The sequence below is a fragment of the Gracilinanus agilis genome, chromosome 4 (assembly GCF_016433145.1).
Source record: "Gracilinanus agilis isolate LMUSP501 chromosome 4, AgileGrace, whole genome shotgun sequence".
NCBI lineage: Eukaryota > Metazoa > Chordata > Mammalia > Didelphimorphia > Didelphidae > Gracilinanus > Gracilinanus agilis.
In genome coordinates this window covers 273,053,650-273,066,784 of record NC_058133.1, presented here as the reverse complement: position 1 = coordinate 273,066,784, position 13,135 = coordinate 273,053,650, and positions in this window count along the sequence as shown.

The following is a 13,135-nucleotide window of genomic DNA, read 5'->3' as shown; positions in this document are numbered from 1 at the left end:
AAGTAGGGCTGGGGAAGGCTTCCAGAAAAAGATGGAATTTTGGTTGGGACTTAAAGGAAGCCAGGGAGGTCAGGAGGCAGAGCAAAAGAGAGCTCTTTCCAGGAAAGGAGGTTACATTTCACAGACGGAGAGCCTGAAGGGCCCTTGGAGATGAACTAGCTCAATGGTATTTAACCTTCTTTGGGCGAGGGACATCTTTTGCATTCTGGGTGAGTCTAGAGACCCCTTTTCAGAAAAATATTTTTAAATCCCTAAAATAAAATACCTAGGATTACGAAGGAGACCTGTTATATTGGAATACAGTTCTCAAAGTATTTTAAAAACAAATTCATAGGGGGCAGCTGGGTAGCTCACTGGATTGCGAGCCAGGCTTAGAGACGAGAGGTCCTGGGTTCAAATTTGACCTCAGACACTTCCCAGCTGTGTGACCCTGGGCAAGTCACTTGACCCCCCCTTGCCTACCCTTCTCACTCTTCTGCCTTGGAGGCAATACACAGTATTGACTACAAGACGGAAGGTAAGGGTTTAAAAAAAAACCAACAAAAAACAAATTCATAAACCTCCTGAAATCTAGCCACAGATTTGTGGGAGTTTACGAACCTCAGATTAAGAACCTAGGTCTCCTCATTTTAGAGAAGAGTACATTGAGGCCCAGAGAAGTGGGTTAATTTGCACGAGGTCACTCAGCCAGTAAGTGGAAAAGATGGGATTTGGCCCCAGACCCCTTTCCAATCCCCACCATCAGAATACGTTGCCACTTCCAATAGAGGTGGGGATGCAGGGGCAGCTAGGTAGCACAGGGGATAAAGCACCAGGCCTGGAGGTGGGAGAACCTGGGTTCAAATCTGGCCTCAGACACATTCTAGCTGTTTGACTCTGGGTAAATCACTTAATCCTGTTAAAGCCTAGACTTTGCCTTTCTGTCTTAGAGTTGTTACCAAGTCAGAAAATGAGTCAAGAAATAATAATTATAAGAAGAAGAAATTATAATGATAATTAATGAGTCAAGATAAAAATCGGGGATGCATTTGAGGGTGTGGATGTTGGTGGGGAAGGGTGGTCCGTGGGTGCCAGCGCTAGTGACACCCATGAGCGGTCCCCGCCCTGGGGACGAGTCGGGCAGTGGAGAAGGAATAGAGTGACCCTCTCTATGGGGGTGGGGGTGGCTCTCTCCAGGGAACTGAATTCCTGGCCTGACCCCAGGCGCTGAGCTGCCCAGTTCCTCTCCTTGGTAGCACTAGGCTGCACACACAGCCCCATTGTGCGCCTGGGCCCTCTGCCCACTGCCGGGGCTGGCACTCAGTCACATCAGCAGCGGCGGCAGCAGCGGCCGCTCCGTCCCTTCCCCGCCCCCTCTCCTTCCACTCTGCACAGAGACAGAACCCTCGGACCCACCGCAATGGAGGCAGCTGGGGAGGGAGGGAAGGCCAGTGGAGGCAGCTGGGGAGGGAGGGGAGGCCAGCAGGGCTCTGCGGATCAGAGATGCCTGAACCTGTCCGTCCTCGTCTGCTCTACCTTGGGGACCTAGGAAATATTGCCAGGAGATGCCCAGAACCATGAGGGAATTCTGGGAGATTCTGAGGGATTCTGGGAGAACCGAGGCAAGGCTATCCCCAGGCAGGATCATGTATGGGTCTTGTGCTCTTGCGTGTCTGCGTGCCTCAGTTTCCCTTGACGCACAGTATCTCTACCATGCCTCCTTCTGCTCTCTTTCAAGGGGAAGCGGGCAGGCAGGTCCGAAAAGCCCAGAGACTTTGTGCCTCATGGAATGTCCCAGGTGGATGTTATCTTAGAGATGAGCTTGCCTCGCTTCTCAGGAAGACACTGAGGCATGAGAGAGGAGAAGCCACTTGCCCAAGGTCACGCCGTGTCTGAGTGGAAGAGCCAGGACTAGAACCCAAGCCTCCCGATTCCCCAGTCCTGGGCCCTGTACGCTAGCCCAAGCTGCCTCTCCCTCCAGAGGAATTCTGAGACTCGCTAGAGACGCCAGGCAAGACCCGGGGCATCTGAGGATAGGGCCCCACCTGCAGCTCCCGGGAGGCCCTGGCGGCTGGACTCCGGGCCTCCAGGGCATTGATGCTGCGAAGATTCCTCCCCGGCTCAGCCCTCCTGCTCCAGGGACCGGGCTGTGGGGAATAGCTTTAAGAAATGACCCATCTGGGATCCTCCACATGCCCTAGTTCGTTCTGAGAAGCAGCCATGGTGTTTGGAGCTCTGGAGCAGGAGGAGAACATAAGTTCAAATGCTTCCTTGGATGTTAGCTGTGTGACCCTAAGCAAGTCACTTAACTGAGCCCCCCGTTTCCAGTAAAATGGAGATAATAATAGTGCCTGCCTCCCTCGCAGGGTGTTGTGAGGTTCCAGGAAGCTGAAGTGTATAAGAACTTTGCAGACCTTTAACCTTGATTGAATCTTTAAATCAGCAAGCATTTATTTGGAGCAGCTGGGTGGCTCCATGGATAGAGAGCCAGTGCCAGAGACGGGAGGTCCTGGGTTCAAATCTGGCCTCAAACACTTCCTAGCTGGGTGACCCTGGGCAAGTCACTTAACCCACATTGCCTGCCTAGCCCTTACTGCTCTTCTGCCTTGGAGCCAGTACACAGGGTTTAAGACAAAAACCAAACAGAGGCATTTATTGTGCACCTCGTGAGAGGCTGGGAGGCAGATACAAAGGGGAGGCAGTCTCTGCCCTCAGGAAGCTTACATTTTGGGGGAGTGACACGGTCAGAGGTTACCAAATCCTGCAGCGTCATGGTTTTACTGCTTTCCTCATAGGGTTGTCATCAGAGATGAATGGGAGAAACAGAACTGCAAAGTGTTTTGTAATCACAAAGCGTCAACCCATCTGAACTGTTATTACAGCAGTGTCGTGCCTGGCACGGGGCAAACAGGACTTTATCCCCGGGTGTCAGCACAGAGGCTGGATGGCTCCTCTCAGGGACCTCCGTGGTTTCTGTCTTGTGGCACATTCACCACCAGCAGGCATTGGCTAAGAGCCCTGGACGTGGAGCTAAGAAGAGCTGAGTTCAAAACCTGCCTCTGATACTTACTAGCTGTGTCACTCTGGGCAGATCATTTAATTTCTCTTAGTCTTCAAGTGGGGACAATAATAGTTCCTACCTCCCAGGGTTGTTTTGAGGATCAAATCAGAAAACACATAGAGAGACATGAGTTCAAATTATGGTGGTGCTCTTACAGCAATGACCAATATGGAAGCATGTTTTGCATGGCAGTAAAAAAATGAAAAAAAAAATTATGACCATGAGGCGATTGGGTGTCTCAGTGGCTACAAAGCTGGTCCTGGAGATAAGGAAGACTTGAGTTCATATCTGGCCTCAGACACTGGCCAGCTGTAAGACCCTGGGCTAGTCACTGAACCTTTATCTACCTCCATTTCCTCAATTGTATAATGAGGAAAATAGCAGTATCTACCTCAAAAGGTTGTTGTGAAGCTTAAACAAGTTACTATTTAGAAATGGTTTTGCACAGTCTTTGGCACATAGGAGATATTGTTCAGTCCTTTCAATAGTATCTGACTCTTCATGACGCTGTTTGGAGTTTTCTTGGCCAAGATACTAGAGGGGTTTGCCATTTTCTTCTCCAACTCATTTTATAGAGGAGGAAACTGAGGAAAACAAGGTTAAGTGACTTGCCCAGGGTCACACAACTAGTGAATCTCTGAGGCTAGATTTGAACTTGGGTCTTTTTGATTCTAGATCTGGCACTCTATCTACTGTGCCATCTAGCTGCCCTGACACATAGGTACTTTATATAAATGTGTATTTCTTTTCTTTCCTTCCTATAACTTCTCCCTAGTAGCCATCTTTCACAAATCATTCACAAAACACATTACCAGTCATCTGTGTGGAGTACAAAGTCACTACATGAAGAAATCTCAGCATATTTTCTCTTTTTGTCTCTGGTTCTGTCTGTCTGTCTGTCTCTGTTTTGTATTTTTACTGCCCCGTAATTCCATAGATGTAGGGACCTGGAGGGGAGGGATGCTGGGACTCCTACTGAAACTTTGCTTTGGAGAGTTCCCTGGGAGAACTGAGAGGTGAAGTAACTTGGATCACACAGACAGCAAGCATCAGGAGACTTGAACTCAGGCCTTTTTGACCCTGCGGCCAACTATTTCTCCATTACATTCCAATGATTCCCAGTAACAAACTAAAAAGAGGCTTGTAATTTATAGGTACACAACTGAGTCATTGAATTCAGCTTGACTCAGCCCTTCTCAATAAAAAACCAACAAAAAAACCCTTTTATTTATGCACCCCCTCTCAATATATATATAATTTATTGCTTATCAAATTTATTTAAAAATATATAGATATTTAAAGTCTTTACCCTTCTACTTTGAGTAGATTTTTAAGTATTATTTTTAAGGCAGAAGAGAGGCAAGGGTTAGGTAACTGGGGTTAAGCTAGGAAGTGTCTGAAGTCATATTTGAACCCAGCTCTTCCTAACTCCAGGCCTGGCTCTCTATCCAATGAGCCACCCAGCTGCCCCTTCCCTCTGGGTCTTCAAGCAAAATACCCACACACTGTTTTCTGTTTGTTAGAGGCAGCGAGGTGGCCCAGTATATAAACAGGGGAGCTAAGAGTCAGAGAGTTTGTCATTGTTCAGTGATTTCCGTTGTGTCTGACTCTTCAAATGACCTCATTTGGGGCTTTTTTTTTTTTTTAACAAGATGCTGGAGTGGTTTGCCATTTCCTTCTCCAGTTCTTTTTACAGATAAAGAAACTGAGGCCAACAGGGTGAAGTGACTTGCCCTAAGTCACACAGCTAGGAAGTGTCTGAGGCCACATTTGAACTCAGGTCTTCCTGATTCTAGGCCTGATACTATCCACTGTGCCACCCGACTTTCTATCCATTGCGCCACCTAGCTGCCCACATGTACATACATACATACAGATAGACAGTCAGATAGATGGATAGATAGATGGATGGATAGATGGTTAGATGGATGGATGGATGAGTGGATAGATAGACAGATAGATTGACAGGTAGATAGATTGGATGGATGGATAGACAGATAGATAGATATAGATGGATAGATAGATAGAGATAGATAGATAGATAGGATGGATGGATGAATAGACAGACAGACAGAGATAGATAGATTGGATGGATGGATAGATAGACAGACCGACAGACAGACAAAGTAATTGACAGAGGGAGAAAACTCTATAAATCAAGGGCCTCAGGAGGGAAACCTCCTGACCCCAGTGTCACAGCTCACACCATTCTCTAAGTCTAGAATGCCTGCTCACCTTCACTAGCTAAACATCACCCATTTAAAAATATTCAGCTCAAATGACAGCTGCTCCAAATTGTCTTCCCAGATCCTTCAAACAAAAATGGCTTTTTCCTCCTCTATACTCTCAAAAGCACTTGAGCACTGTACCATAAAGTACTTTGTACACAACAGGCATCTAATTAATGTCAGTTGTTTTAATGAATGTTTGTTGGCCTAACCCCAAGAGATTGTTGTCAGGATCAAATGAGAAAATATGTGTAAAATTCTTAGCAAAATCTGAAGTCTTGTATAAATACTAATTATTATTGCTATCTTGATTAAATTCTTCAGTCCCTTCCCCTTCCCCTTCCTTCCTCTTTCCCCCTTCCCCTGTACCCCCCTACTTTCCATTCCTAGACAGAGGAAGCTGCTGTGGAACTGGTCGTCTGGGATTGATGGAGGATCCGAGAGAGGCAAATAGAGGGACACAGTCAAGGCCCTCCTTTTGGAGTTTACTTAGAAAAGCTCCAAGGCCGGTGTTAGGGCATCCAATACCACATTTTCTCTGGATGGTTTTCCTCTTGATCTCTGCATTCCAGAAGTAGGGCTGGCACAGGACAAGAGGCAGTGAATCATTCCAGCATCTGAGTCTGGGGCTGTTGTCACCTTTAGTAACCTTCATTAATCCTTGAGGTTCCTACCTTCATTTACTAAAGAACTATGACTCACTCAGACTTAACATGGCAATTAGTGGCAAAGTGAATTGGAATTCCCATCTCCTAACATTTCTCCATTCTTTAAATAATTCCCTCCCACGTAGAATGAAGCATTGCTTCAATGAATACATTCAACATTTATCAAGCATGCTATATGCAATACAAAATAGCAACATGATATTTATTCATTCACTCATCCAACAAATATTAATTAAATGCCCACTATGTTCTCAAGTGCTTTGAGAGTTTGGAGGAGAAAGAGACCATTTTCAGTCAGAGGATCTGGGAAGTCATCATGGAGGTGGTGACATTAGAGATGAATATTTAAGAATAAGGAATGTTTCGGCTAGTAAAGGTGGGCAAACATTCTAGACTTGGGGAATGGTGTGAGCTGTGATATTGAAGTTAAAAAGCTTCTCTTTTTTTTATTGTTGTTGTTAAAAAACTCTTTCCTTCCATCTTAGGATCAATACTGTATATTAGTTCCAAGGCAGAAGAATGGTAAGGGCTAGGCTCTAGCCACTGAGCCACCTAGCTGCCCCCAGACAGTCTTTTAATTTAACTCTGTCTTATTGAAGGCAGAGCATATTATATCTAGAACAGTACCAAGACCACTATTTCATAACAGAAAAAAAGAGATTGTGTGAGAAAAGTCTTTTTTTGATTTTCATAATAAAGTCAGTTGTGGGTAGGGGAGTTAGGGTAGTAAAATGTTCAGCAGATGCATATAGTACCTTACAGTTTACAAAGGCTTTAACAAAATAAATAGCTCAGTGATTTGAGAGCCAGGCCTAGAGAAAGGGAGGTTCTGGGTTCAAATCTGGCCTTGGACACTTCCTAGCTTTGCCATGTCACTGGGCAAGTCACTTAACTCTCATTGCCTAGCCCTTACCCGTCTTCTGCCTTGGAAGTGCTATTTAGCATCAACTCTAAGACAGAAGGTAAGAGTTTTTTTAAAAAGGCATACAGCCCAGGCAGCTGGGTAGTACAGTGGGTAGAGTGCCAGGCCTGGAGTGAGGAGGACTTAGGACCCAATGTGGCCACAGCCATTTCCTAGCTGTGGGACCCGGGCCAAGTCACAGACTATCTAGCCCTTGTGCTCTTCTACCTTAGAACTGATTCTAAGACAGAAGGTAAAGGTTTAGGAAAAAAGCTCATACTGTGTGTAAATGGTGCTGATTGGGCCTGGAATGAGGTTCTGGTACCAGGTCTCCGAACGTTGTAGGATCTTTCTCCTCTAGAAAAATCCTGGAGGGAAAACTGATCTTCTGGTATTGTCTCTCTGTACGTGTGCATGCACGCGCGCGTGCGTGTGTGTGTATATGTGTGTGTGTGTACCTGTGTCTGTGTCAGTGTCTATGGTATGTGTCAGTGTCTGTATCTGTGTCAGTGTCCGTGTGTTTATCTGTGTGTATGCCTGTGTGTATGTCAGTGTGAGTGTGTGTGTATCTGAGTCAGTGTGTCAGTGTTGTCTGTGTGTGTGCCTGTGTATGTGTGTGAGTGTCTATGGTATGTATGTGTGCTTGTGTGTCTGTGTGAGTGTCTGTGGTGTGTGTGTGCCTGTGTGTGTGTCAGTGTCTGTGGTGTGTGTGTGCCTGTGTGTGAGTGTCTGTGGTGTGTGTGTGCCTGTGTGTGTGTGTGTCAGTGTCTGTGGTGTGTGTGTGCCTGTGTGTCAGTGTCTGTGGTGTGTGTGTGCCTGTGTGTGTGTGACTGTGTGAGTGTCTGTGGTATGTGTGTGCCTGTGTGTGTGTGTGTCAGTGTCTGTGGTGTGTGTGTGCCTGTGTGTCAGTGTCTGTGTTATCTCTGTGTGTGTGTGTGTGTGTGTGTGTGTGTGTGTGTGTGTGTTGGCGGGTGGGAGAGGAGCATCCTGGGAGAGCTCTGGGGCAGTGGCTGCTCGGATGGAGACAAGGCAGGCAGTTGTGTCCTGTTTTCCCCTCTTCACGGCTCAGCCAGACTCTTGTGTTTGTCAGTCTCTTCTCACTGCAGGAGAGAAGAAACAGAGCCGTGGGGGGTGGAGCTGCCCCCCAGATGCTGCCTGGGTCCCGGGAAGCGTGGGGTCAGGGCTGATTTTGGAGGTGATCTATGGATGCCCCTAGAACTTTGGGTCAGAGGGGAAATGGAAGGGGGAAGGAAGTGCGGCGGGCTTGATTGGGGGTGGAGAGAAGGGGATAGCTGGGGTCGGGGTCCAAGCTGCTCTGCCTCTGGGGATGGTGAGGGTGGCCTCTGCCTGGGGCCTGGGGACCCTGCCGCCCGCAGACCCCAGAGCCACCTCCTTGGGGCCGCCTGCCGTAAGTGGGGGGAGTGAGTCAGACTGAAAGCAGAAGCTGCCAAACATTACACAGGGTGAAACCAAGCAGAACCATGTGAGCTATTTTGGAACTTGGCTAATTCCCCCTCTTGGCTCCCCCCGCGCCCTGCTACAGGACTGGTGCAAATTCACTTCAGCCAGCCTTCCTTTCCTCCTCTTCACACTAGGGGAGGGAGGGGGAGCGGGATGGGACGCTGGGCTTTCCTTTAAGTGAAATGGCCTCTTCTCGTTGGGACATCTCCGTGTGAGCCCACGGGGACGAGCCCACGGGGACGAGCCCACGGGGACGAGCCCACGGGGACGAGCCCACGGGGAGCTGTGTCCCCTCTGGGCTGGGCAGAGAAGGTGGGCTTGGCAGACCTCAGAAAGTTTCTCTTGGGTCGCTGGCTCCCTCTCTCCTCAGCAGCAAGGCCCTGCCAGCCAAGTTGTCCGGGAGCCCCCTCCATAGTGCACGCTGACGGGGCTTCATGGGCGTCCCCTCCCCTGCCCTGCGGCCTCAGGAGCACAGAGGGGCCTCCGGGAGGTCAGGCAGGGCGCTCCGATGGGGGACTCCCTGCACTCCCAAGCACGCCTTCCCAGCAAGCCTAACAGCAGAGGTTTCAGAGAGTTCCTAAAGGTCATCTATGTTTTATTTTATTTATCTATTTTAAACCCTTTACCTTCCATCTTAGAATCACTACTAGGTATTGGTTCTAAGGCAGAAGAGAAGAGGTGGTAAGGGTGAGGCAATGGGGGTTCAGTGACTTGCCCAGGGTCACTCAGCTAGGAAGTATCTAAGGCCAGATTTGAACCCAGGGCCTCCCGTCCCTAGGCCTGGCTCTCAGTCCACTGAGCCACCCAACTCCCACCCTCCCACCTCATTTTTTTAAGAGGAGCAAACTCGGGTCCAGAAAAGGGGAAGTGCTATCCCCAAGGTCCCAGCGGTAGTCAAGAGCAGAGCCGGGACTGAAACGGAAGGCCTCTGACCCTAGGCGGGTTCTCATCCCTCTGCAGACCCATTGTGGTACCCGCCTGCCGGCACTGAGGTGTGTGAAAAGGGAAGTTCTACCTCCCCACCCCCAATTCCAGTGTTCTGGGGTTCCTTCAGGGGAAAGACTGACTCGGCCTTGGGATGCCATTGGCCCTTGCCAGGGATAAGCTTCTGGTGCATCCTCTGTGGCAAATAGCAGCTGTACCAGACACTCTCAGCACCGTCAGAGTGGGGGTGTCCACACACTGGAATACGGGGCCTGGGCTGGGGTGTCAGGGGAGCAGGATGCACTCTGGGGGGTCCCGGGCCTGCCTAGCAGGATGGGGATGGTGATTATCTCGTAGAGCCTGGGGACACCTGAGGGAAAGCAAAATCCTTGTGCTCCCGGGGCTGCAGATCTACGGATGTGCTGTGGGTATTTGGGGCTCCGTCCTGCCTGGGGGAGGTTGTGTGTGGTGTACGAGGGTGCATGGGATCGTGTAAGAGTGTGCATGGGATCGTGTAAGAGTGTAGTGATCTAAGAGGACCTAGATGCATGTAGGCAACTCGGGAACCCGGGGGACAGAGCCCTGGACTCAATTCAGGAAGACCCGAGTTAAAATCTGACCTCATTGCCAAGAAAACTGCAAAAGGGGTTGCAGAGTCAGACCTGATTGGAAAATGACAAAACAACAACAATACTTAAAAGGATCTATGAGGAGCAGCTGGGCAGCTCAGTGGATTGAGAGCCAGGCCCGGAGATGGCAGCTCCTAGGTTCAAATATGGATGCAGACACTTCCTAGCTGGGTGACCCTGGGCAAGTCACCTAACTCCCATTGCCTAGCTCTTCTGCCTCAGAACCAATACACAGTATTGTGGTTTTGGAAAAAAAGGGATCTATGTTTTCAATCCAATGGGGTTATCCTTTCACAAATGGCAGGAGAAAAGCATCTTTGTCCATAATGACATATTGCAGAAGTAGTATACAGTATAGGTTACTCAGGAGTGTCCTGGTAAATATTTAACAACCAGCTCTGAAAAAAATGTATGTGGGAGATACTTTTAAGTACAATCCACATTATTAACATTTTTTCCATCATTTCCATAAGGCAATAAAAAATAATCTATTACTCCTCGAGTGGTAAAAATTAAAAAATAAAATTTGACCTCAGATACTTTCCAGCTAGTGATGCTGGATAAGACACTAACCTTAGTTTCCTCATCTGCAAAATTGGGATCATTTTAGCACCTACTTTCTGGGATTCTTTTGAAAATCAAATAAGATCATTGGAAAGCCCTTTGCAAACCTTAGAGTACCTTTCAAGAACTAGCTATAGTGGTAGTAGTAGTAGGAAGAGGAGGAGCAGCAGCAGCAGAAGTAGTAGCAGTATTATTATTATTATTATTATTATTATTATTATTAGTAGTAGTAGTAGTAGTAGTAGTAGTAGTAGTAGTAGTAGTAATGATGTGGAGGTTTGTATAAACATCTGGTATTGTTGGGTTGTATATGCATGTGTAATTGTGTGGAGGCTGTGTCTGTGGGTGGATGTGTGTATAAACAGTGGGATGTGGGTAGTATATGTTTTTATAGTGGTATATAGCAGTAGTATATTTGTGTTGTGGGGAGCAGAGTGGGGGTGACATTTGCAGAAGAGAGATTACATGTGTACATGGCTGAAAAAAATCTCTGGGATGGTAAACAGGGCATTGGTTTAGGTAGCACAGTAGATAGAGCACCAGGATTGGAGTCAGGAGGATCCTGGGTTCAAATCTGGCCTCAGACACTTCCTAGCTGGGTGACCCTGGCCAAGTCACTTAACCCCCATTGCCTAGCCCTTACCGTTCTTCTGCCTTGGAACCAATACATAGTACTTGTTCTAAGGTGGAAGGGAAGGGTTTAAAAAATAAGCAAAAAGAGCAAACTTAGATATCACTTTATTCAGGAAATCTGGAGAGGCATGGAAAGACCTCAATGAGTACAGCACCGTCATTTTATAGCTTGGGAAACTGAGGCACAGGGAAGTCAAGTGATTTGCCATGGGCAATACAGCTAGAAAGTTTCTGAGGTAGGATTTGAACCCAAGTGTCCTGACTTCATTTCTACTAGCCTATCCACCATGCCATCTCCCTCCTCTGAATTCTGTACTTTGTATCTCTTTCCACTTATCAGAGCCTAATTTGTATTACATTTATTTGGAATAGTCTGTTCTCTCCTGCCAGACTGAAAACCCTTTAAATCAGGAACTCTTAGTCTTTTTTTTTTTTCAATTGCCCTTAGGGCCTACCTAGAATAAGGATGGAGGAATAAGAGGATGAATGTGACCGACTTTGGAAAGATTGAAGACCTGACTTGGGTGTGGGAAAAGGAAGACCAGGAATGAGATGGTCCAGAGGCAGAGAGGAGATGTTAGTAGAGCTGAGAACCTGGCAGAGAAACGTAGGTGAATTTAGACAGCCACCTGGGCTTTGAAGGATGGGTAGGAGAAGGATAGGGGGACAGAGGGAATTGGGGAGTGGGCCATAGTTATGAGCAAAGGTGCAGTGGTTGGATTCCAGGATGATGTGAGCAGATGGTGCCAAGGCCACTAGGGCATATAGAGGGGCAGGAGGAACTGGGACAGGACTAGAGCTCATAGTCATTGTATCCCTTGACTCCTTCTCAGAGTTGATCCTTACAACAAACACAAATGCATATAACCAAAAGTCACCCCAAAGCCCAACACACACAACCCTATCCTTGGGGCCTTTCCCAGCAGAATGGGGGGAAGGAGGAGGAGAAAATACCCCAAGATCACAGGTTTAGAGCTGGAAAAGACCTTAGTCTTGGAGTTTGGGGGATTGTAAGGGCCTCCTTGGAGAACTGAGGTGGAAAGAGTTGCTTCTGCAAGAGGCATCGAGGTAACTCAGTAAACAGAATGCTGAGCTTGGATTCAGGAAGACCTGAGTTCAAATGTGACCCTTTACTAGAGGTGTGACTTTGGGCAAGTCATTTAATCTCTGTTTGCCTTAATCTGCTGGAGAAGGAAATGGCAAACCAAGCTTGTCTCTGCCAAGAAAACCCCATAGACTGCATAGTCCACAGAAAGATTTAGACAAGACTGCCCACTGTGGAGTGAAGGCTTTCTTCCTGGACAGTACATAGAAGAAGAATGAAGGAATAAGTGATTTATCACCATACCATAATGCGTTCTAAAATAGTTTCTCTCTCAGCGGGATCAAACCTGCCCAAGGAGACCCCATTGGACTTTGAGTCCATTCCCTTCACCACACATCTGGCTAGGCACATCTGGCTATACGCAGAAGCAACCCCTGATGCTGTACCGCACAATGGAAAGAATGCTGACTTTGGAGTCAGGGCACCTGGGCTCCCATCCGTGACTGGCCACTAAGTACAGATGTGACTTTGCACAAGTCGCAAATCCTCTGAGCCTTGGTTTCCTTATCTGAGGTCCCTTCCAGCTCTGGAGCAATGTACTTTGACCTCTTGTGATCTTCTGACCTCTCTTGTGTATTTAGGATTTGGGGAATTATAGATTTGGATCTGAAAGAGACTGAGGAATCTGTAAGAAAAATCATGTAGTCCAGCATCCTCATTCTATAGATCTATTTATCTAGCTACCTATCATTCTCCTGCTTTTTCTCTTTCCTTCTTTCTCCCCTTCTTTCCTTCCTTCTTTCCTTCCTTTTCTTTTCTTTTCTTTTCTTTCCTTTCCTTTCCTTTCCTTTCCTTTTCTTTTCTTTTCTTTTCTTTTCTTTTCTTTTCTTTTCTTTCTTCCTTCCTTTTCTTTTCTTCCTTCTTTCCTTCCTTCCTTCCTTCCTTCCTTCCTTCCTTCCTTTTCTTTTCTTTCTTCCTTCCTTTTCTTTTTTTTCTTCCTTCCTTTTCTTTTCTTCCTTCCTTCCTTCCCTCCTTCCTTCCT